The 22,013-nt window shown below is 46.1% G+C and overlaps 1 protein-coding gene across 3 annotated transcripts in view; it reads right to left on the reverse strand.

Annotated features, from left to right (window-relative positions):
* The window catches only part of pik3cd (phosphatidylinositol-4,5-bisphosphate 3-kinase, catalytic subunit delta), a 177,288-nt gene extending 160,785 nt beyond the window's left edge, over positions 1 to 16,503 (reverse strand). Inside the window, exons 1-2 of one of the 3 annotated variants that reach the window (XM_078425739.1) lie at positions 16,445 to 16,503; positions 14,975 to 15,063 (exon numbers count right to left, since the gene is read on the reverse strand). The gene's annotated coding sequence lies outside the window, so the exon portion shown is untranslated. Of the gene's footprint in view, positions 1 to 14,974; positions 15,064 to 15,154; positions 15,377 to 16,003; positions 16,105 to 16,444 lie in introns of those variants that run through there. The other 2 variants (XM_078425738.1, XM_078425737.1) reach the window with 2 other exon arrangements.
* Positions 16,504 to 22,013: the final 5,510 nt, after the last annotated feature.

The raw sequence follows: 22,013 nt of genomic DNA on the forward strand, positions 1-22,013 counted from the left end.
ACCCGGATTCAATCCCGACTACTGGTGGTGTCTGTAAAGAGTTTGTACGTTCTCCCTGTGACCTTGTGGGATTTCTCCGGGTGCTCCGGTTTCCTCCCATGCTCCAGAGACGTACAGGTTTGTAGATTAATAGGTTTCTGTAAATTGTAAATTATCCCAAATGTGTAGGATAGTGCTTTTGAGCGGGTGATCGCTGGTCGGCGTGGACACGATGGGCCGAAGGGCCTGTTTCCATGCTGTATCTCTAAATCAGCAATGGTGACATAAAACTACCGGATGACTGTAAGCCCAGCTCATTAATGTCCTCCAATGGCTTTTAAAGGGATTATGGGCCAAACGTGGGCAAATGGGATTAGTGTTGGTGCACATCTTGGGCAACGTAAATGTGGTGCATTGAAGGGCAGGTTTCCATGCTGCATTACAACATGAAGGAAATCTCACATCCTTATCTGCCTGGGTATTTCAGGACTGAAATGGTACGGGAGAAATTTAAGGCGAGAGGAGAAAAATTGAATAGGAATCTGAGAGGCACCTTTTTCACACCGAGTGTTGTGGATATCTGGAAAAAACTGCCGGAGGAGGTCGTCGAGGAAGATAGACACAAAATGCTGGAGTAACTCAGCGGGACAGGCAGCATCTCTGGAGAGAAGGAATGGGTGACTTTTCTGGTGGAGACCCTTCTTCAGAGTCAGGTTCAACATTTAAAAGACATTTGGACAAGTACATGTCTTGACCCTGTGACCCATTCCTTTTGTGACCCATTCGTTCTATCCTGAGACACTGCCTGAGTTACTCCAGCATTTTGTCACCCATTCCTTCTCTCCTGAGATGCTGCCTGACCTGCTGAGTTACTCCAGCATTTTGTGAAATAAATACCTTCGATTTGTACCAGCATCTGCAGTTATTTTCTTACACTACCTGTTGCTCCACTGCGATTTCTCCTCAAGGTATGCCTACTTTGAAGAAGTTCTCCTCCTCCCTTCGACGGCCCCCCTGACATCAGTCTGAAGAAGGGTCTCGACCCGAAACGTCACCCATTCCTTCCCTCCCGAGATGCTGCCTGACCCGCTGAGTTACTCCAGCATTTTGTGAAATAAATACCTTCGATTTGTACCAGCATCTGCGGTTATTTTCTTACATGGCCAAGTACATGGGTCTGAACGGGTTGGAGGGATGTGGGCCAGATGGAGGCCAGATGGGGGCAGGCGGGACTAGTGTACATGGGGTATTTTGGTCAGCATATAAAACTATATGACTCTACATTAGCACAGTGGAGACATCAGCAATGACGAATAAATTGCAGTCTACCCAAGAATGTGATCATCATTTGACTAAATTAAACAAAACACAAATGGAAGTTCATATCTACAACATTATTGTTAATCATAGTAACTGGACACTTTGCTGCTTATAGTTTTAATGCTTATTAGTTCCATTGAACGATATATTTGGCTTGCAAATTCATTACCAGTGCTTCCACAGGGAAGTGACTGTAGAAAACCAACAGCAAAACAAGATGGTACAGATATATTGAAAAAAAAACACTTGAGACAGTTAAGGGAAGTAAATTTAAGGGAAGACAGTTAACTGAGCAAATTTTTCTAAAATTGGAATGAAAACACGTTTAGTTTAATTTAGTTTGGTTTAGAGATACAGCACAGAAACAGGCCCTTTGGCCCACCGAGTCTGTGCCGACCAGTGATCCCCACACACTCACACTATCCTACACACACGAGGGACAATTTACAATTTTACCAAAGGCAATTAACCTTCAAACCTGTACATCTTTGGAGTGTGGGAGGAAACTGAAGAAAACCCACACAGGTCACGGGGAGAACATACAAACTCTATACAGACAGCACCCGTAGTCAGGATCGAACCCGGGCCTTTGGCACTGTAAGGCAGCAACTCCACCCCTGCTCCACAGTGCCTCCCAATTTGTGTTTCATCCCTTGAATTGGCCTTACAATTTCATTTAAATACAACTTAAAGAAAAATGGCTGAAGGTTTATAATTCCAGGAGGTCCCTGATGTTTAAATATGGGGGGGAAAAAGGCAGTTCTTTGAAAAATAAGGGGAAAGTCTGCAGTGTTTCATGATGGATTGGGAAAAAGTATTACATGTGCAAGGCATCAGAAATTCAGCTCCATTAACTTCAATACCAAATGAAGCAATCAATAGCCAGCAACACCACACACCGCAAGTTCTCAAAAACAACATTGAATAACGACCAGATAATGTGTTTATTCGACTCATGGTTGAAGATTCAATGTAAACCAGGAGAACTTCCTCTATCTTCAAATAGTACCATGGGACTTATATATCCGTAGAAGGGACTACAGGGATATTCTGTGTAACGTCTTATCTGAATGTACTGCAGAACTGCTGACAGGAAATCGGGTGAATACCATTTGAGTAATCTGTGACAGAATTCCTTTTATGTTTCATCTTTGTTTGAAAAATAAATTATACATTATACAGTAATGTAATAAAAATGTCATCTACCCCCATGTTCTCCAGAGATGCTGCCTGACCGGATGAGTTTACTCCAGCATTTTGTGCCTATCTTATACATTTTTCCCCAATGTTGGGGGAGTCCAGAACCAGGGGCCACAGTTTAAGAATAAGGGGTAGGCCATTTAGAACGGAGATAAGGAAAAACTTTTTCAGTCGGAGAGTTGTAAATCTGTGGAATTCTCTGCCTCAGAAGGCAGTGGAGGCCAATTCTCTGGATGCTTTCAAGAGAGAGCTAGATAGAGCTCTTAATGATCGCGGAGTCAAGGGATATGGGGAGAAGGCAGGAACGGAGTACTGATTGTGAATGATCAGCCATGATCACATTGAATGGCGGTGCTGGCTCGAAGGGCTGAATTGCCTATTCCTGCACCTATTGTCTATTGTCTAGTTTAGTTTAGTTTAGAGATACAGCATGAAAACATGCCCTTCAGTCCACTGAGTCCAGGCCCACAGTAGCACTATCCTACACACTAGGGACAATTTACAATTTTTACCGAAGCCAATTAACATACAAACCCGTGCGTCTTTGGAATGTGGGGGGAAACCGGGGGACCCGGAGAAAACCCACGCGGTCATAGGGAGAACGTGCAAACTCCGCACAGACAGCACTGGTAGTCAGGATCAAACCCAAGTCTCTTGCGCTGTAAGGCAGCAACTCTACCCTGCACCACTGTGCCACAGCAGGCTATTATACAGTTTGCAGGATGTTTTTCATTATTGCATTGTCCCTATGGTTATGATTTCATCGTTGTTCTTGTGCCTTTGAAAAGCAGCATGCGCATAATTTAGTTTTTATGCAAGAGAGTTTTACTCTCATAGGTTGCTAAATGGAACAATAAAACTCTTACTTTCAGCGGCAGCAGAAAAGGTTTATAAACACAGTGCTCAATAGACAATATCATACACAGATAAACAGAAGTTAATTTTTTTTTGTAATCATTTAAAAAATGAGGGCATCTTCGACAAAACCAACATTCATCGGGACTCAAGGTGCTGGAGTAACTCAGCGGGTCAGGCAGCCTCTCTGGAGAATAAGAAGATAACTGCAGATGCTGGTACAAATTGAAGGTTTTTATTCACAAAATGCTGGAGTAACTCAGCAGGTCAGGCAGCATCTCGGGAGAGAAGGAATGGGTGACGTTTCGGGTCGACCGAAACATCACCCATTCCTTCTCTCCCGAGATACTGCCTGACCTGCTGAGTTACTCCAGCATTTTGTGAATAAAAGCCTCTCTGGAGAACATGGATAGGTGACGTTTCAGATCGAGAGCCTTCTTCAGACCCGAAACGTCACCTATCCATGTTCTCCAGAGATGCTGCCTGACCTGCTGAGTTACTCCAGCACTTTGTGTCCTTTTGTGTATTAACCTGCATCTGCAGTTCTTTGTTTCAACATTCATTTGGCTATTTCTAATTTCCCTTCAATGATTCAGCAGACAGCAGAGGATAAATCACAACACTATGGTCTGCACTCCCCTAGAGGCCAAATTACACTAATATCTTTTCGGGAAGGAAATGAATGCGTCAGCTGAGCTTTCAGGACAATCTGGCAGCTTCCCGAATCATTACAGCTACGTCCCTAGAAATTCTCCCTCATCTGCTGGCACGCGCTGTGCTCCATAATTACTTTCTGCTGCGGCTCTCCACCTCGAGTGTAGCCGCAGATTCACAGCATCGGAGACCCTGGTTCAATCCTGACCGCGGGTGCTGCCTGTGTGGAGTTCGCACTGGCTCCCAGGGACCACGTGGGTTTCCTCTGGGCACTCCGGTTTCCTCCCATGTCCCAGGGACGTGTGGGTTGGGAGGTTAACTGGCCACGGTAAATCAACCCCAGTATGTAGGGGAATGGTAAGACCTGGGGGAGTTGACGGGAATGTGGGGAGAATTGAGGGGATTAACATGGAATTAGTGGTTACTGGTCAGTACGGAGTTAGTGGGCCAAATGGTCTGCTTCCTATCCGCGTCTGTGGATGCATGCATGTATGCATTTAACACCTCTGACCCGAGTTGAATTTCCAAGCATTCAATTTTAGTTTAGAGATACAGCGCAGAAACAGGCCCTTCGGCCCACCGTGTCCGCGCCAACCAGCGATCCCCCATACTTGCACTATCCTACACATTAGGGACAATTTACAATTTTACTGAAGCCAATTAACCTACAAACCTGCAAGTCTTTGGAGTGTGGGAGGAAACCGGAGTTCCCAGAGAAAACCCACGCAGGTCACGGGGAGAACGTACAAACTACGTACAGACAGCACCCGTGGTCAGGATCGAACTAGGGTCACATGCGCTGTGAGCCAGCAACTCTACCGCCACACCACCCTGCCCCCCGTATTCTTTCCCAGATATGCAGAAACGAGGAACTGCAGATGCTAGTTTACGATAAAAGACGCAAAGTGTTGGAGTAACTAAGCTGGTCCGACAGCATCCCCGAGAACATGCATGGGTGATGTTTCGGGTCGGGACACCTCTTCAGACTGTGCTGCCTGACCCGCTGAGTGAGCACTTCACGTCTTGCTTTCCCCCCCAGATATGTTGTCGACAAAATTTGACTTTTCCAATCCCTGGCAGGATTTGAAAGAATTTCTAGACCATTAATCCAGCCTTCATGATTATTAATCGGTTACTTAAGCACTCTGCTATTCAATATCATTTAGCGAAAACAACTCGTGTCCAAATTAGGAAGTCAATTAGAACTTATCGAAATTCAAACCGAAGTAATATGGCTATTAAAATGTAATAACGCACGCTGTAGATCGCAGGTCAGATTGTAGCCACAGGACAATTACTTCACGATATCCCTTTCGCCATTCCATTACTTAAAAGAACAAGCCTCAAAAAGGCAGGCAGCCAGCATCATCAGAGACCCACACCACCCTGACCACGCTCTCATTTCACCCCTGCCACCGGGAGAAGGTACAGGGGCCCCAACAACCATCAAGCTATTAAACACCACAACCTTCAGCTAAGCTCCAAACTACATTGATCGAACTAGGGACAGGGAAGTATAAGAAAATAACTGCAGATGCTGGTACAGTTTGCAGCCCAGTGGTATGAACATCGACTTCTCCAAATTTAGGTAGTTCCTCTGTCCCTCTCTTCCCCTCCTCCTTCCCTCACCCTCTATCTTCCTGTCTCCACCTGTATCCTTCCTTTGTCCCGCCCCCCTGACATCAGTCTGAAGAAGGGTCTCGACCCGAAACGTCACCCATTCCTTCTCTCCCGAGATGCTGCCTGACCCGCTGAGTTACTCCAGCATTTTGTGAATAAATAGGGACAGGGAAGCATTGTTTTGCTTTTCACTTAGGGTGGCGCAGCGGTAGAGTTGCTGCCTCACAGCGCCAGAGACCCGGGTTCCATCCTGACGAAGGGTGCTGTCTGTACGGAATGTGTACATTCTCCCTGGGTCCACTGGAGTTTTCCACGGGGGCTCCAGTTTAACCCTAAGCTCCAAAGGCGTACAGGTCTTTTAATTTTTAATTGGCTTTAATTGTAAGTTGTCCTTAATGTGTCGGAAAGTGCTAGTGTACGGGGTGACCGCTGATCAGCACAGACTCGGTGGGCAGAAGGGCCTGTTTCCACCATGTATCCCCACAGTCTAAAGTTTATATTGTTGGGTTTTGTACATTGGACCTCTTTTTGTGGTTTATGATGGTGTCTACCGAGTACTCTGTCTACATATCTGTGGTGCTGCTGGAAGTAAGAATTTTGTTGGTCCGTTTCAGAATATATGTCAATAAAACACTCTTGACACAGTTACATTGTAATTCTTGTTGCAATAAAACTCAACTCTGGTTGGAAAGGAAAGTCTTGGGGACAAGGCAAGGCGATGGGAAGGCACAGCCAATGATGAGCTGGAAACAATGTCCACAGTTAAGAATGCGTGCACATACCTCCGAAGCCTAGATATATGGATATAGGAACCACACATACAAATTGGAGGAACAGTACCTCATATTTCGCTTGGGCAGCTTACAGCCCAACGGTAATGCAGGAGTTACTTAAAATGATAGAAAACATTGATTTATTTAATTTTAATTAACCTGCATTTCCTCCCACCCCCCCCCCCCCCCCCCTCCCCAGTCGTCCTACCAGTTACACTGTGCTGATGCTGGCTTAAACCAAAGATAGACACAAAAATCTGGAGTAGCTCAGAGGGTCAGACAACATCTCTGGAGAGAAGACCCTTCTCGTCACCTATTCCTTTTCTCCAGTGATGCTGTCTGTCCCGCTGAGTTACTCCAGGTTTCCGTGTCGATCTACCACCGTTCGCATGCGTGTATCCCTCTCGTTACCACACCTGCCCCAGCAAACAATGAGCCATCATGGACTCCGCCTTTCCTGAGGTCATGTTGTCGGCCCTAATTTGTCCTGGCCTTTCCTCACCCCCAGTTTATACCCCCCTACCCATGCTCCCCACCTCTACTTTCACTCTGAAGAAGGGTCCCGACCCAAAACGTCACCTATTCTTTTTCTCCGGAGATGCTGAGTTACTCCAGCTGTTTGTGTCCAAAGTCCAAATCCCAGGGAGGTCTAGTTTACTACTGAAAGCAATTGGGAGAGATAATGAAATCTCAGCTTGAAGCTTAGGCTCCGTGAATTTTAAAATCTGGAGAGGGTCGGAACTGGATCGGAAGTCTCTGCATGGATTAGAAGCACCCTGTATTTTATAATAGAATAAAGCTTAATTTATTTTCCTATTTCAAACTCTTTTGCAAAAACAGAACACACAAATGAGAAACAGAGAATCCGATTTATTACCCTTTTAAGGAAAAATTCTCCAACTCATAACTTAATAAACTGCAGAATATGTTGAGTCATTGTTTCCTGGATGTATTCTCCATATGTCAAGACACTCAGCAGGAGATGCTTGTGTTAGGATAGTGTGTGTATGGATTGTTTTTGAGCACACTGTGAATGGATTACATCTTTCAGGATTTAGTGCATTATTCATCAGCGAGCTAGACTTTGTCAGTGTACTGCAGGGAATAGGCAGGCAACCTTTTAAAAATGTTTATTCGTGTAATGGGGATCTTTATGGAGATTAAAGCAGGAAGGTTTGTTAAAATATTATCACACTATGCTCTAGTAGAGATTAGTTTAGTTTGGAGAGCACCTGGAGAAAACCCAAGCAGGTCACGTGGAGAAGGTACAAACTCCGCACAGACAGGGCCCGTGGTCAGGATCGAACCCGATCTCTGGCGCCGTCAGGCAGCAGTTCTACTGCTTTGCCGCCCTGTATCAGAAGTGCTTGATAAAGAAACATTGAAGGTCAATAAATTGAATGTGATAAATGCTGTTTACACGGATTTTAAGAAAGCATTTGATAAAGTACCATGTAAAAAGTTGGTTACAAAACTGAGGCTCCTGGAACAGGAGAATCAGCGTAAGCATGAGTCAGCTGTCTGTACAGAGATTGTACCTTCTCCCTATGACTGGTGGGGTTTCTTCGGGTGTTCCGGTTTCCTCCCACACTCCAAAATTGGGTTCGGTAAAAATTGTAAAAATTGTACCTAGTGCGTTGGATTGTGCCAGTGTACGAGGTGATCGCTGGTCGACACGGACTCAGTGGGCCGAAGGGCCTGTTTCCGCATTGTACCTCTAAAGTCCAAAGATTGATCAGACGTTGCTGATGGAAGTTAGTGCAGAGACATCAGTTTGAAGAAGGGTCTCGACCCGAAACGTCACCCATTCCTTCTCTCCTGAGATGCTGCCTGACCTGCTGAGTTACTCCAGCATTTTGTGATACCTTCGATTTGTACCAGCATCTGCAGTTATTTTCCTACACGAAGTTAGTGCAGAGGTATGCGAGGTTTGGAAGTATTATCAATATCTCAATCAGCTTCATCGTCAAAGATTAATGTTGCAGGTGAATATGCAACATTTTAATGGGTAAGAATAAAATCAGTCCGCTATTGTATCTCAAGAATCGGTAAACAAAATCACAAACAAAGAAATAAAAAGCGACCGAACAAAATATAAGAATCAAAAAATCAGTTCACAAAGTTTGACTGAAAACTATATGACTAATGGGACCGTTCGTGGCTGTGACGTATTTGAAATCATGTTGGAACAAATGCTTCTTTTTAGTCTAAAAGAACAAAGTAAAATGCTGCATTTCTTGTAAACAGAGTAAATAGTTTAACACACAAAGTCAGTTCAATTCTCCCTTTTCACTCATCAGCTTCTTGTTTCAAAGCACAGCCAGTACGACTTGATCATTTCACGACCATAAGTCAATATAGTCAACGACACACAATAGACACAAAAAGCTAGAGTACCTCAGCGAGACCAGAAGGGTCCCGACCGGAAACGGCACCTATTCCTTTTCTCCAGAGATGCTGCCTGTCCCGCTGAGGTACTCCAGCTTTTTGTGTCTATCTTCGGTTTAAACCAGCATCCTACTCATTTAGTCAACAACGCATCTCCAATGTGAATCCTTTATACTCACCGGTGATTCTCGATGGAATAAACTACACTGTGGTAAGTGAACGCTAGGGGATACCACAATATCAATGATTTTTGAGTGTCAGGCACTATTAAATCCAAATAAGAACGCAAATCACACTTTGAACTAATCAAAAATAATACTGCCCAAAATACTCAGCCTCCAAATACGAATACCTGACTTAACCTAAATTCATTCTTCCAATGGAACTGAAATATTTTTTCCAATTAACTTATTCAAAATCAAATTATCTTTAAGCAACCAATTTAACAAACAAACCCTGTCATTTTAATGAGAAGCGAAATATAGTAACTCCAGAAAGAGGTGTACAGTTTTAATATATCTCCCTTACCCTCAGTGTACTAAATGATGGAAAAATTATAAAGGATACTATACAGGTTTAAAATGTCTATTGACAAAAGTTATGAATTATTTTTACATTTGAGATGAATGTTGCAGACAGATTATAAAAATAGCTCCGCTCCCCCTCAAATTGGAGCATTTAATTAACAAACCCAAATGATCATGCTCCATATACGATCCTGGCCAGTAAATAACGGATTCATTCAACGACTGCAAAAATGATCACCCATTACCGAACCCTAACTGTCACTACCACTGTTTACAACCTCATTCTAACTGGCATCAGTGAATAACTAAATGCATTGAACGTAGAACCATACAGCACTAGAACAGGCCCATCTGCCACAATGTCTGTGCCAAACAAGATGCCATGTTAAACTAATCTCATCAGCCTGCCCATGATCCATATCCCTCCATCTCCATGTGCCTATCTAAAAGCTTTGTCAATGGCACTACCCTTGCTGCCTCCACCACCACCCCCTGGCACCACATTCCAGACACTCACCACCAAATTGGGAACACTAGTTAATATTTAAACTTAGCATGAGAAGCAGAATTGGGAGCAAGCCATACCATATCTTTCTCAGTTATTCAGTAAGACCATGACTGATAATCCAGCTCATCCACTTTACTGCCCAATTCCCCGACTTCTTGATCCCTTAGTGCCAAAAAAGATGCACCCTCAGTCCTGTAGGGCAGCCCAGTGTCGCAGCGGTAGAGTTGCTGCCTCACAGCACCAGAGACCTGGGACCGAGCCTGACTACGGGTGCTGTCTATGCAGAGTTTGCACGTTCTCTATATGACCTGTGTGGGTTTCCTCCCGGTTCTTCAGTTTCCTCCCACATCCCAAAGATGTACAGGTTTGTAGGCTGATTGTTTTCTGTACGTGTGGTATGAATGGGTGATCGGTGGTCGGCGTGGAATCGCTGGGCGGAAGGGGCTGTATCTCTAGAACTGATCTAAACAGGTTGTTGCTGTGCAGGGCAGTCTAGTGCATTAAACAGAAAGTAGGTGTGCAGATACAAATAGTTAGGAAGGCAAGTGGAATGTTGGCCTTTATTGCATGGTGGGTGGAGATTAAAGTGTGTAGGATGGTGCTAGTATACGGGGTGATTGTTGGTCAGTGGGCCAAAGGGCCTGTTTCCACACTGTATCTCTAAAGTCTAAAGTTCTGAAAATACTGAGTGAATACTGAATACAAGAAGTCCATAATAAACAGTGACATCATTAACTTTGCTACCTTTAATCTCCACCCAACGTGCAATAAAGGCCAACATTCCACTTGCCTTCCTAACTATTTGCATCTGCAAACAACTTTCTGTTTAATGTACTAGACTGACATGCCCGGCAACAATCTGTTTAGATCAGTTTTAGAGATACAGTGTGAAAAAAGCCACTTCCGCCCAGCGATTCCACGCCGACCATCAATCACCCGTTTGTACCACACTTACGGAAAACAATCAGCCTACAAACCTGTTTATTCACAAAATGCTGGAGTAACTCAGCAGGTCAGGCAGCATCTCGGGAGAGAAGGAATGGGTGACGTTTCGGGTCGAGACCCTTCTTCAGACTTTAGCCTACAAACCTGTACGTCTTTGGGATGTGGAGAAAAACCGGAGAACCTGGAGGAAACCCACACGGTCACATGGAGAACATACAAACTCCAGACAGGCAGCACCCATAGTCAGGATCAAACCCGGGTCTCTGGCAGCAGCTCTGCCACTATCTGGCACCTCTTTACAGTTAAACAACATTTTGCGTTCTAAATGGAAGCCTTCATTAAACTCTGTTTGCCAACCCGTTGCCCACTTGTATAACATACCAGATCCCAGAGAAGCCTCTCGACTTGGTTCCACCGTCCAGTTTTCAAATCAGCAGTAAAAATGGCTACAATGCTCGCGGCCCATGTCAGCCACTGTTAAACACGTAAAAATTCCAAACTCAGAGAAATAAAGATTGCAGCCTGCAATCATGTAACAAATGTCTTGGCAAGCAAATGTTTATCTTATTCCTTGAAGGTGACAATTAATTGTATCACTGGCAACAGAACTAAAATTAAGCTGGAAATGTTGTAACTGTTTAGTTTTTCTTTCTGATACGAGAACACGGCACACTTCCATCCCTTGTGAAGTCCCTTAGGTGAAGTGCTGTGATTCCAATCTGCACAAATAGTAAAACAGGTGATTCGCACTTTTGCTTATTTATTCACAAAATGCTGGAGTAACTCAGCAGGTCAGGCAGCTTCTCAGGAGAGAAGGAATGGGCGACGTTTCGGGTCGAGACCCTTCTTCTGTCTGAAGAAGGGTCTCGACCCGAAACGTCGCCCATCCCTTCTCTCCTGAGATGCTGCCTGACCTGCTGAGTTACTCCAGCATTTTGTGAATAAATATCTTCGATTTGTACCAGCATCTGCAGTTATTTTCTCGCACTTTTGCTTGGTATCATGGGCTAGAACACCGCAGCACAGGAACAGGTCCCTCGGCCCATCATCTCCACGCCGAATATGATGCTAAATTACACACATCTCTGCCTGCAGATGGTCCATTTCCTTCTGTGTAGGAAGGAACTGCAGATGCTGGTTTACACCAAAGATAGACACAAAATGCTGGAGTTTCACAGCAGGACAGGCAGCATCTCTGGATAGAAGGAATGGGTCACGTCGGAAGAAGGCTCTCGACCCGAAGCGTTACCCATCCCTTCTATCCAGAGATGCTGCCTGTTCCACTGAGTTACTCCAGCATTTTGTGTCTATTGTCCATATCCCTCCATCCATGTGCGTTTCCAAAAACATCTTAAGCACCACAACTATACCTGCCCTCGTGATAACACTAGGCACCTACCACTCTCCATGTCAAAAACTTGCCCTGCACTTCTTTAAACTTTGCCCCTCTCACCTATGCCCTCTAGTCCTTGATATTTCCACCCTGGGGGGAAATAAAAGTGAAACCATCTATTCTTTCGATGCCTCGCATCTATATACTAAAACTCTTGTTTGTTTGTTCCTGAACTACAGCCAAATCGGGGGAGGGGGGAGGGGGGAGGGGGAAGGGGGGGAGGGGGGGAGGGGGAAGGAGAGGGTGCTGCACCAAACAGGAGAGGTTTGGGCCCAACGGGTCCACTTGGTCCACTAATCTATATAAACTTCTATGAGGTTTCCCCTGAACCTCTGATACTCCAGAGAAAGCAATGCAAGTTTAGAAGGATGAGACGGGATCTTATAGAAACATATAACATTCTTAAGGGATTGGACAGGCAAGATGCAGGAAAAATGTTCCCCATGTTGGGGGAGTCCAGAACCAGGGGTCACGGTGTAAGAATAAGGGGTAGGCCATTTAGGACTGAGATGAGGAGTTGTGAATCTGTGGAATTCTCTGCCACAGAAGGCAGTGGAGGCCAATTCACTGGATGTTTTCAAGAGAGAGTTAGATACAACTCTTAGGGCTAACGGAATTAAGGGATATGGGGAGAAAGCAGGAATGGGGTACTTTAGGATGGTCAGCCATGATCACGTTGAATGGTGGTGCTGGCTCAGAGGGCCGAATGGCCTACTCCTGCACCTATTTTCTATGTTTCTAGATATGTCCAACCTCTTCTTATAGCTAATAACCTCAGAACCACACCGCACACTGGTAAACTTTTTCTGCATAATTTAAGCAAAGAGGTAATGAACACAAAACTCTAGAGAGAATAAACACTAACTTATATGCAATAGAATCTATCATTTGATTTCTGATATTCTAAGTATATAAAATATAATGTCCTAGGCTGTCGCACAGTGCTTTCACCCTGTAAACATGCACTGCCTCAATTAATCACACATTGTTATTGATGTCATTAAAAATACTATAAAACAAGGATAACGGCTGCTAATTAGCAGACTTGAGCTCATTTCTGTAACTTCTCTGTAACTTCTTGTATCTGGCTGCAACTCATTACTGTTGGAGCACTTTCAGAAAACCATGCAGGAGACATCAGACTACACAGCAGGAGTTCCCTTCAGTTTGATGAGTAACAATTCTTGGAGGGTCAGTACTCGATTGGCACATAAACCTGGATTATCCACACCAACAAAAAAAAAACCCTCCCTCACGTCTTGTCAAAATACAGTTGTGAATAATGTACAACAAATATTTCTGAAATTCAAGGATGCAGGTTTACCAACAAAAAAAAAACCCCACACAAAGTGCTGGAGTAACCCCGAGTCAGACAGCATCCCTGGATAACATGGATAGGTGACGTTGTGGGTCGGAAGCCTTCTTCAGGCCGAGTTACTCCGGACCATTGCGTCGTTTTCTGAAACTCAAGTCTTGCGGTAAAGTGTCAGTTGTAGAGGGTTGGAACATTTATTTTGCCATGGAAGGTTTAGGTTTATGATCAATTTAGTTCAGTCTGAAGAAGGGTCTCGACCCGAAACGGCACGCATTCCTTCTCTCCAGAGATGCTGCCTGACCCGCTGAGTTACTCCAGCATTTTGTGTCTACCTTCGATTTAAACCAGCATCCGCTGTTCTTTCCCTCTCAAACTCAAGTACAATCGGTAGACCAAAGGGATCGATAAGGAGTGCTGGATTTAATTCTCCATGTTATCTAGAGCATCAGTTTCAGCGATAAAGTCCAATGTCCTCAATCAGGTAAAGGTGAATTTGAGTGTCAATTTGTAGACAAACTATCTAGTGACCGAATTGTTTAGAATTTGACATTCGGAATAAGGTGCATAAGTTGCCCATATTGGGGTAGAGGTTAAGTGGACAGTTAATTTGTCGATAAATTATCTAGTGACCGAATTGTTTAGAATTTGACATGAGGAATAAGATGGATAAGTTGCCCAGGATAGACACAAAAAGCTGGAGTAACTCGGCGGGACAGGCAGCATCTCTGGAGAGAAGGAATGGGTGACGTTTCGGGTCGAGCCCCTTCTTCATCTCGACCCGAAACGTCACTCATTCCCTCTCTCCAGAGATGCTGCCTGACCCGATGAGTTACTCCAGCATTTTGTGATACCCTCGATTTGTATCAGCATCTGCAGTTATTTTCCTACACTTCTTTAGACTAAGATGAGTTGTCCACATTGGGGTGGAGGAGAAATGGACAGCAGACAAATTATAAGAAAATAACTGCAGATGCTGGTACAAATCGATTTATTCACAAAATGCTGGAGTAACTCAGCAGGTCAGGCAGCATCTCGGGAGAGAAGGAATGGGTGACGTTTCGGGTCGAGACCCTTCTTCAGACTGAAGAAGAGGTCTCGACCCGAAACGTCACCCATTCCTTCTCTCCCGAGATGCTGCCTGACCAGCAGACAAATTAGTTAGTGAGCCTATGGTTTAAGAATTTGACATTGGGAATAAGATGGATAAATTGTCCACATTGGGGGAAAGGTGAAATGGACTTTTAATTTGCAGACTATTTACCTGGTGGGCAAATGGTTTAGAATGTCAAGTCAAGTCAAGTCAATTTTATTTGTATAGCACATTTAAAAACAACCCACGTTGACCAAAGTGCTGCACATCTGATTAGTGACATTGGGAATAAGTTGGACAGTGGTCGTCAATGACGGGTTGCATGGTTTACTGGGTCAGATGTGCACATATATATATATATATAAAGCTAAGAGTAGCGGCTGTTACAATAATAATACTGTACTTACTGGGCACAAGGTTGAATGGGCCGATGAATCAGTCACTTCCACGTCCGGGCCAAATCCATGCCGGATTCAAGCAGGAATTGTGCTCAACCCTATTGAAGCAAAAAATAAATGTTGGATTAATATGGGAAGACTAGAGACACCCCCCCAAAAAAAAGACAAAGGTCCTGCCTGGGTACATACAGTATGTGGAAGGCGAGCTGTTACAGAGTGCCGGATACAGCAGACGCAATGCTTCCCTTGGGTTACAATGTGTAACATTGCAGTGTAACAATAAGGAGAAGTGTTTGCCGGCGCCCATACATCACCCGCTGTGTGTGGAGAGAGAGAGAGAGAGAGAGAGGATGTAATGTGCCGGCTACCGGCTACCGGCTACTGTCACCTCGCCCGCTGCAAGGCAAGGCAAGGCAAGGCAAGGCAAGGCACCGCCGCTCCCTATCCCTCTCCCTCTCCCTCTCCTCTCTCTCTCTCTCTCCCTCTCCCTACTCCCTTTCCCCCTCCCCCTCTCCCTCCCTCCCTATCTCCCTACTCCCTCCCTCTATCTCCTCTCCCTCTTCTCCCTCTCCCCTCCCCTATATCTACCCTCCCCCCTCTCCCTCCCCTCTCCCTACCCCCCTCTCCCCTCTCTCTCTACCTCCTTCTCTCTCCCCCTCTCCTCCCTCCCTCTCTCCCCCCTCTCCTCCCTTCTCCCTCTCCCTCCCTCTCCCCTCTCCCTACCCCCCTCTCCCTCCCCCCTCTCCCTCTCCCCTCCCCCTCTCCCTCTCCCCTCTCTCTCTACCTCCTTCTCTCTCCCCCTCTCCTCCCTTCTCCCTCTCCCCCCTCTCCCTCCCTCTCCCCCCTCTCCCTCCTTCTCCCCCCTCTCCCTCCCTCTCCCTCCCTCTCCCCCCTCTCCCTCCCTCTCCCCCCTCTCCCTCCCTCTCCCTCCCTCTCCCTCCCTCTCCCCCCTCTCCCTCCCTCTCCCCCCTCTCCCTCCCTCTCTTCCCTCTCCCTCCCTCTCCCTCCCTCTCCCTCCCTCTCCCCCTCTCCCCTCACCATTCGCCTGCCGGCCGCACCAACGCCGCCGCTTTCAATATCATCAACCACAACAACACAAAACAGTGCACACAGAGAGAGAGAGCGAGTAATGGTGGGCAGTGCCTTTGACAAAGCGGAAGCGCAGAGTGTGCAGCTGGTCCGGGCCGGGGACATGGGGCCACAGAGCGCAGTGTGGGGTGGGGTGGGGTGGAGTGGCCGGGGTGGGGTGGGGTGTCCCGGTCACCGCCGCTCCAGCGACCAACAGCCGCGGCCCAGGCTCGCCATCGTCTTCTTCTTGCGTTTGAGGCAGCAGAAGTTATGAAGCTGCTTCTGCCTCTGCTGCCTCTGTTTGTTGGCGTTCGCCTGACTGAGGTTAGTTGACAGGGGAGGTCGACAACGTGAGCCCCCTCGCCATCATCATAGCATCCTACCCTGTGTCTGATAGTCATTGCAACTCACCCAACCTCATCATCATTGCATCTCACCCAGTCTCATCGTCAATACATCTCACCCAGTCTCATCATCATTGCAACTCACCCTGTGTCTGATAGAGTCATTGCATCTCACCCAGTCATATCATCAATGCATCTCACCCTGTGTCTGATAGAGTCATTGCCCTCACCCGTCTCATCATCAATGCCCTCACCCAGTCTCATCATCCATGCAACTCACCCAGCCTCATCATCAATGCATCTCACCCTGCGTCTGATAGAATCAATACCCTCGCCCAATGTCTGATAATGGTCATTGCATCTCACCCAGTGATATAATCAATACTCTCGCACAGCCTCTGGTGTTATCAATCATCCCCCAGTATCTGATATAATCAATACTCCATCCCAGCCTCTGATCTAATCAACCCACCCAGTCTCTGATCTAATCAATGCCTCCCACGTCTTTGGAATGTGGGAGGAAACCGGAGCACCCAGAGAAAGCCCACACAGTCACAGGGGGAACATGTAAGACAGCACCCGGAGTCATGGTCGAACCCAGGTCTTGGCACTGCAAGGCTGCAACTCTACCGCTGAACCACTGTGCCTTCCCTGGGCTTCAAGGAAATACCAGTGGCTGTTTCTTCACTATGTTTTGTTTTAATGTTAAAATGGAAATAAAATGCTGACAGGAGGCCTTAAATTACAGTCATGGTGTCATCGTCATGGCAACTGAATCATCCCACCACCAGAGAACAATGCAGAACCACTATCTACCTCTTTGGTGACCCTCGGACTATCCTTGATTGGACTTTATTGGCTTTACCTTGTACTGAAGGTTATTGCCTTTTCATGTATCTATACCCTGTTAATGGCTCGATTGTAATTTTGTACTGTCTTTCTGCTGACTGGCACGCAACAAAACGCTTTTCACTTGTATCTCGGCACACACGACAGTAAACTAAACAAACTGAACCTGAAATAGAATTGTGCAGCATTATGGAAACTGGCCATTTGGCCCAAATCACCCATACCGACCAAGGAACCACATCCAGTCTGAAGAAGGGTCTCGACCCGAAACGTCACCCATTCCTTCTCTCCAGAGATGCTGCCGGACCCGCTGAGTTACTCCAGCATTTTGTGATACCTTCGATTTGTACCAGCATCTGCCGAAACGTCACCCATTCCTTCTCTCCAGAGACTCAGGTTCGATCCTGACTACGGGTGCTGCACTGTAAGGAGTTTGTACGTTCTCCCCGTGACCTGCGTGGGTTTTCTCCGAGATCTTCGGTTTCCTCCCACACTCCAAAGACGTACAGGTATGTAGGTTAATTGGCTGGGTAAAATGTAAAAATTGTCCCTAGTGGGTGTAGGATAGTGTTAATGTACGGGGATCGCTGGGCGGCACGGACTTGGTGGGCCGAAAAGGCCTGTTTCCGGCTGTATATATATGATATGATATGATATGATATGCTGCCTGACCCGCTGAGTTACTCCAGCATTTTGTGATACCTTCGATTTGTACCAGCATCTGCAGTTATTTTCCTACATAAGGTTCCACATCCAGTTTTTGTTTTGTGGAATGGAATATTTTAATTGTCACATGTGACAAGGCAGAGTGAAATCCTTTGCTTGCATACCCAATGTATGCAAACAGCGGCCATCGAGGGCGCTGCCAAGGTTACAAAGTACGTCTTTGTTCCCCCACTCCCCCTCCTTCCCTCACGGCAGTCCCCCTCCATTGTACTTGCCCCCCACGCTCTCATCGACCGCCAACCACGAGCCTATTTAATCACATTCAGTCACAGCCAGGAATGCATTCGAAAAGTGGCAACACAGAGCACAGTGGAACGAGAGCACGGCAGTGGGGTTAACGTAAGCTTGGCTTGATGCAGGCATCACGGACCAGGATGTCTCCCTTTATGAATTTCTGAGCCTTATCAGTTTGTAGTGACAAAGTTTACGGTTTGAAGAATCCTTCATTAACAAGTAACGTCATGATCTCTCTATGAAACAATGTGCTTCACTGTCAATGTGTTTTGCAATGTCAATTATTTTGGGAAATGGTTCATTATTATAATTAAGAAATACAATAGCCAATTTGTATTGGCATTGGTATATTATTGTCACACGTACCGAGGTACAGTGCAAAGCTTTGCGTGCTACCTAGGCAAATCAAACTACAGATGAGTACTGAAAATAGACTAGAATATAGTGTTACAGCCACTGAATCTAGAGATACAGGCTCTTCGGCCCACCGGGTCTGCTCCGCCCAGCGATCCCCGCTTTTTAACACTATCCTACACCCACTAGGGACAATTTTTACATTTACCAAGCCAATTAACCTACATACCTGTACGTCTTTGGAGTGTGGGAGGAAACCGAAGATCTCGGAGAAAACCAACGCAGGTCACGGGGAGAACGTACAGACGGCGCCCGTAGTCGAGATCGAACCCAGGTCTCCGGCGCTGCATTCGGTGTAAGGCAGCAACTCTGCCGCTGCACCACCGTGCCACCAGGGAAAGTATAGATTAAAAACTAAGTGCAAGGGCTGCAATGAGGTAGATTGGAAGATCGGGAGAATTCACCCTTCAGCGTCTGATAGGTTTCGCTGGGATACATTCCTTCAAGCGTTGGTGTTTTCTGCTCAGTGGGAGATGGGAGTGGTCTTTGAGTGGTCTTCGGTTATGTTGAGAGGGTCCTTGATAAGTTGGCAGCTTTCCCGAGGCACTGTACCCAGGCATATCCAAAAAAACAGGATTGTGATAATGACCATCTCATTCAAAGGAGAAGCAGTGATCAGGAATGCTAAACGTCCTCGCCATAGTTTTCCAAGCCTATCGGAGAGCGTGGAGCTCCTTTGCAAAACAGCACAAAAATGAATGGACTATTTCTTCACTGAAGCCTTGTTTCCCGAATGCTTTAGTCAGCTGGGTGTTGATCTTGGCAGCAGAAAGAGATAGACACAAAGTGCTGGAGTAACTCAGCAGGTCAAGCAGCATCTCTGGAGAAAAGGGATGGGCGATGTTTCAAGTCGGAACTCACTTTAGACTGGATCATTCCTGATCGTGATCTGAAGAAGGGTCCCGAAATGTCACGCATCCTTTTTTTCTCCAGAGATGCTGCCTGACCCGCTGAGGTACTCCAGCACTCTGTGGTCTATCTTCTGGATAAACCAGCATCTGCGGTTCCTTTCTACATATTTTGGTGGCAGAAAATCTTACCTTGGCATGACGCCCCACGTCACACTCAGCTCTCCACCGAAACTTCAACGGAGAATTTTGTCTTCATCTTCCTCCACTGGGAGTTGAACCCCCAACCCTCAGGCTGGGAAAACACCACCCACTGAGCCACAGCTCCCACCCGTTACTGCATCCTGACATCCACCCTGTGGAGAAAGGAACTGCAGATGCTGGTTTACTTATGTCAACTTATTTACATCGGCAAAACCAAACGCAGGCTTTGCTCAACACCTGCGCTCGGTCCGCGTTAACCAATCTGATCTCCCATTTTGACTCCCCCTCCCATTCCTAGTCTGACCTTTCTGTCATGGGCCTCCTCCAGTGCCATAGTGAGGCCCACCGGAAATTGGAGGAACAGCACCTCATATTTCGCTTGGGCAGCTTGCAGCCCAGTGGTATACATCGACTTCTCCAACTTTAGATAGTTCCTCTGTCCCTCTCTTCCCCTCCCCCTCCCCAGATCTCTCTCTATCTTCCTGTCTCCACCTATATCCTTCCTTTGTCCCGCCCCCCTGGCATCAGTCTGAAGAAGGGTCTCAACCCGAAACGTCACCCATTCCTTCTCTCCCAAGATGCTGCCTGACCTGCTGAGTTACTCCAGCATTTTGTGAATAAATACCTTCGATTTGTACCAGCATCTGCAGTTATTTTCTTATACTACCAGTTTACACCGAAGATCGACACAAAGTGTTGAAGTAACTCAGCGGGTCGGGCGGCAGCTCTGGAGAAAAGGGATAGAAGACGTTTCGGGTCGGGACCCTTCTTCAGAGCATTCAGTCTGAAGAAGGGTTCAGAACCGATATGTCATCCAGCCTTTTCCTCCAGAGACGCTGCCTGACCCGCTGAGTTACTCCAGCACTTTGTGTCAATCTATCCACATTGTAGATGTTAGCTCTCCACCTGAAACACTGAGGGAGTGCACATAGTTTCTGCAAAGTCCCCACCAGAAACATCATCTGCTCATTCCCTCCAGAGATGCTGCCCGACCCACTGAATTACTCCAGCACTCTGTGCTTTTGCACATAGCACGCAGGGTCCCTCTCAGAGCCTGATTTTGTTCTCAACTTCCGTGAGAAGCATTTAACACTTTTCCAGTTCAGCAAAGATCAATTAATTCCAAAATGTTGATAATTTCACAATTTCACAGTCTATTAACTATGATCCCCATTAAATACTTGGTAAATGCACCAACAATCTTGCAGCAGCTCAGCTTCACGCTTGTATTACAAAATCTCGGTATTGCAAAATGACAACACATTTAATTCTTCATTTAATTAAAATGTATAACATTATAACATTTAATGACTTGTTAAGTTTATTCCTGCTCCTGCACATTTTTGATGCAGGTGATTTCTGGTACCATCTGAACAGTTGTGAAAAAAGACTCAATGTGTTGGGGTAACTCAGCGGGTCAGGCAGCATCTCTGGAGAACATGGGTCGGGACCCTTCTTCAGAATGATTGTAGGGGGGGGGGGGAAGAAAGCTGGAAGAGAGGGGCGGCACAGTGGCACAGCGGTAGATTTGCTGCCTTACAGCGCTTGCAGCGCCGGAGACCCGGGTTCGATCCCAACTACGGGTGCTGTCTGTACAGAGTTTCTACGTTCTCCTCGTGGGTTTTCTCTGAGATCTTCAGTTTCCTCCCATGTAGGTTAATTGGCTTGGTGTAGGTGTAAATTGTCCCTCATGTGGGTGTAGATAGTGTTAATGTACGGGGATCGCTGGTCGGCACAGACTCGTTGGGCCGAAGGGCCTGTTTCCATGCTGTATCTCTAAACTAAAAGAGATAGGTGAATACAGGATAGGCAGATGGTGGACAAAGGCCAGGGATTACAAGGCAGAAGGTGTGAGACAAAAGGATTAAAGAGTTGCAAATTGTGAAGCTGGAGGAAGGAATATAGGTGGAAGGGGAGAGGGAGGAGAGAAATAGATGTGGGGCACAGGGAAGGAGGGGGAGAGGTAGGGAGGGGAGGAAGAGGGTAGATGGGGAGTGGAACTGTTGTCAACCTGATAAAGAAAATTATCAGAAATTATCCTACATTTTGTGGCAGGTTGTTTAAATGTTCAGCTCAGTTACTCCTGCACGCTATAAAACTTCTCAGTTTCTGTTTGACGTCACAGGTTTTTAGTAGCTTTATTTCACCGATAAGGTTTGTCTGGAGAAAATGGGGTTGTTCGCCTTGAAGCAAAACTAAAGTTCTGACCCGAAATGTTGCCTGTCCATTCCCTCCACAGATGCTGCCTGACCTGCTGAGTTCCTCTAGCACTTTTTAGATTCCAGCATCTGCAGTTCCTTGTGTCAAAGAAGTTGAGAAGAGATTTAACAGAGTTTAGTTTAGTTTGGTTTACTTTATTGT

The sequence above is a fragment of the Rhinoraja longicauda genome, chromosome 30, assembly GCF_053455715.1.
Source record: "Rhinoraja longicauda isolate Sanriku21f chromosome 30, sRhiLon1.1, whole genome shotgun sequence".
NCBI classification, from domain to species: domain Eukaryota; kingdom Metazoa; phylum Chordata; class Chondrichthyes; order Rajiformes; family Arhynchobatidae; genus Rhinoraja; species Rhinoraja longicauda.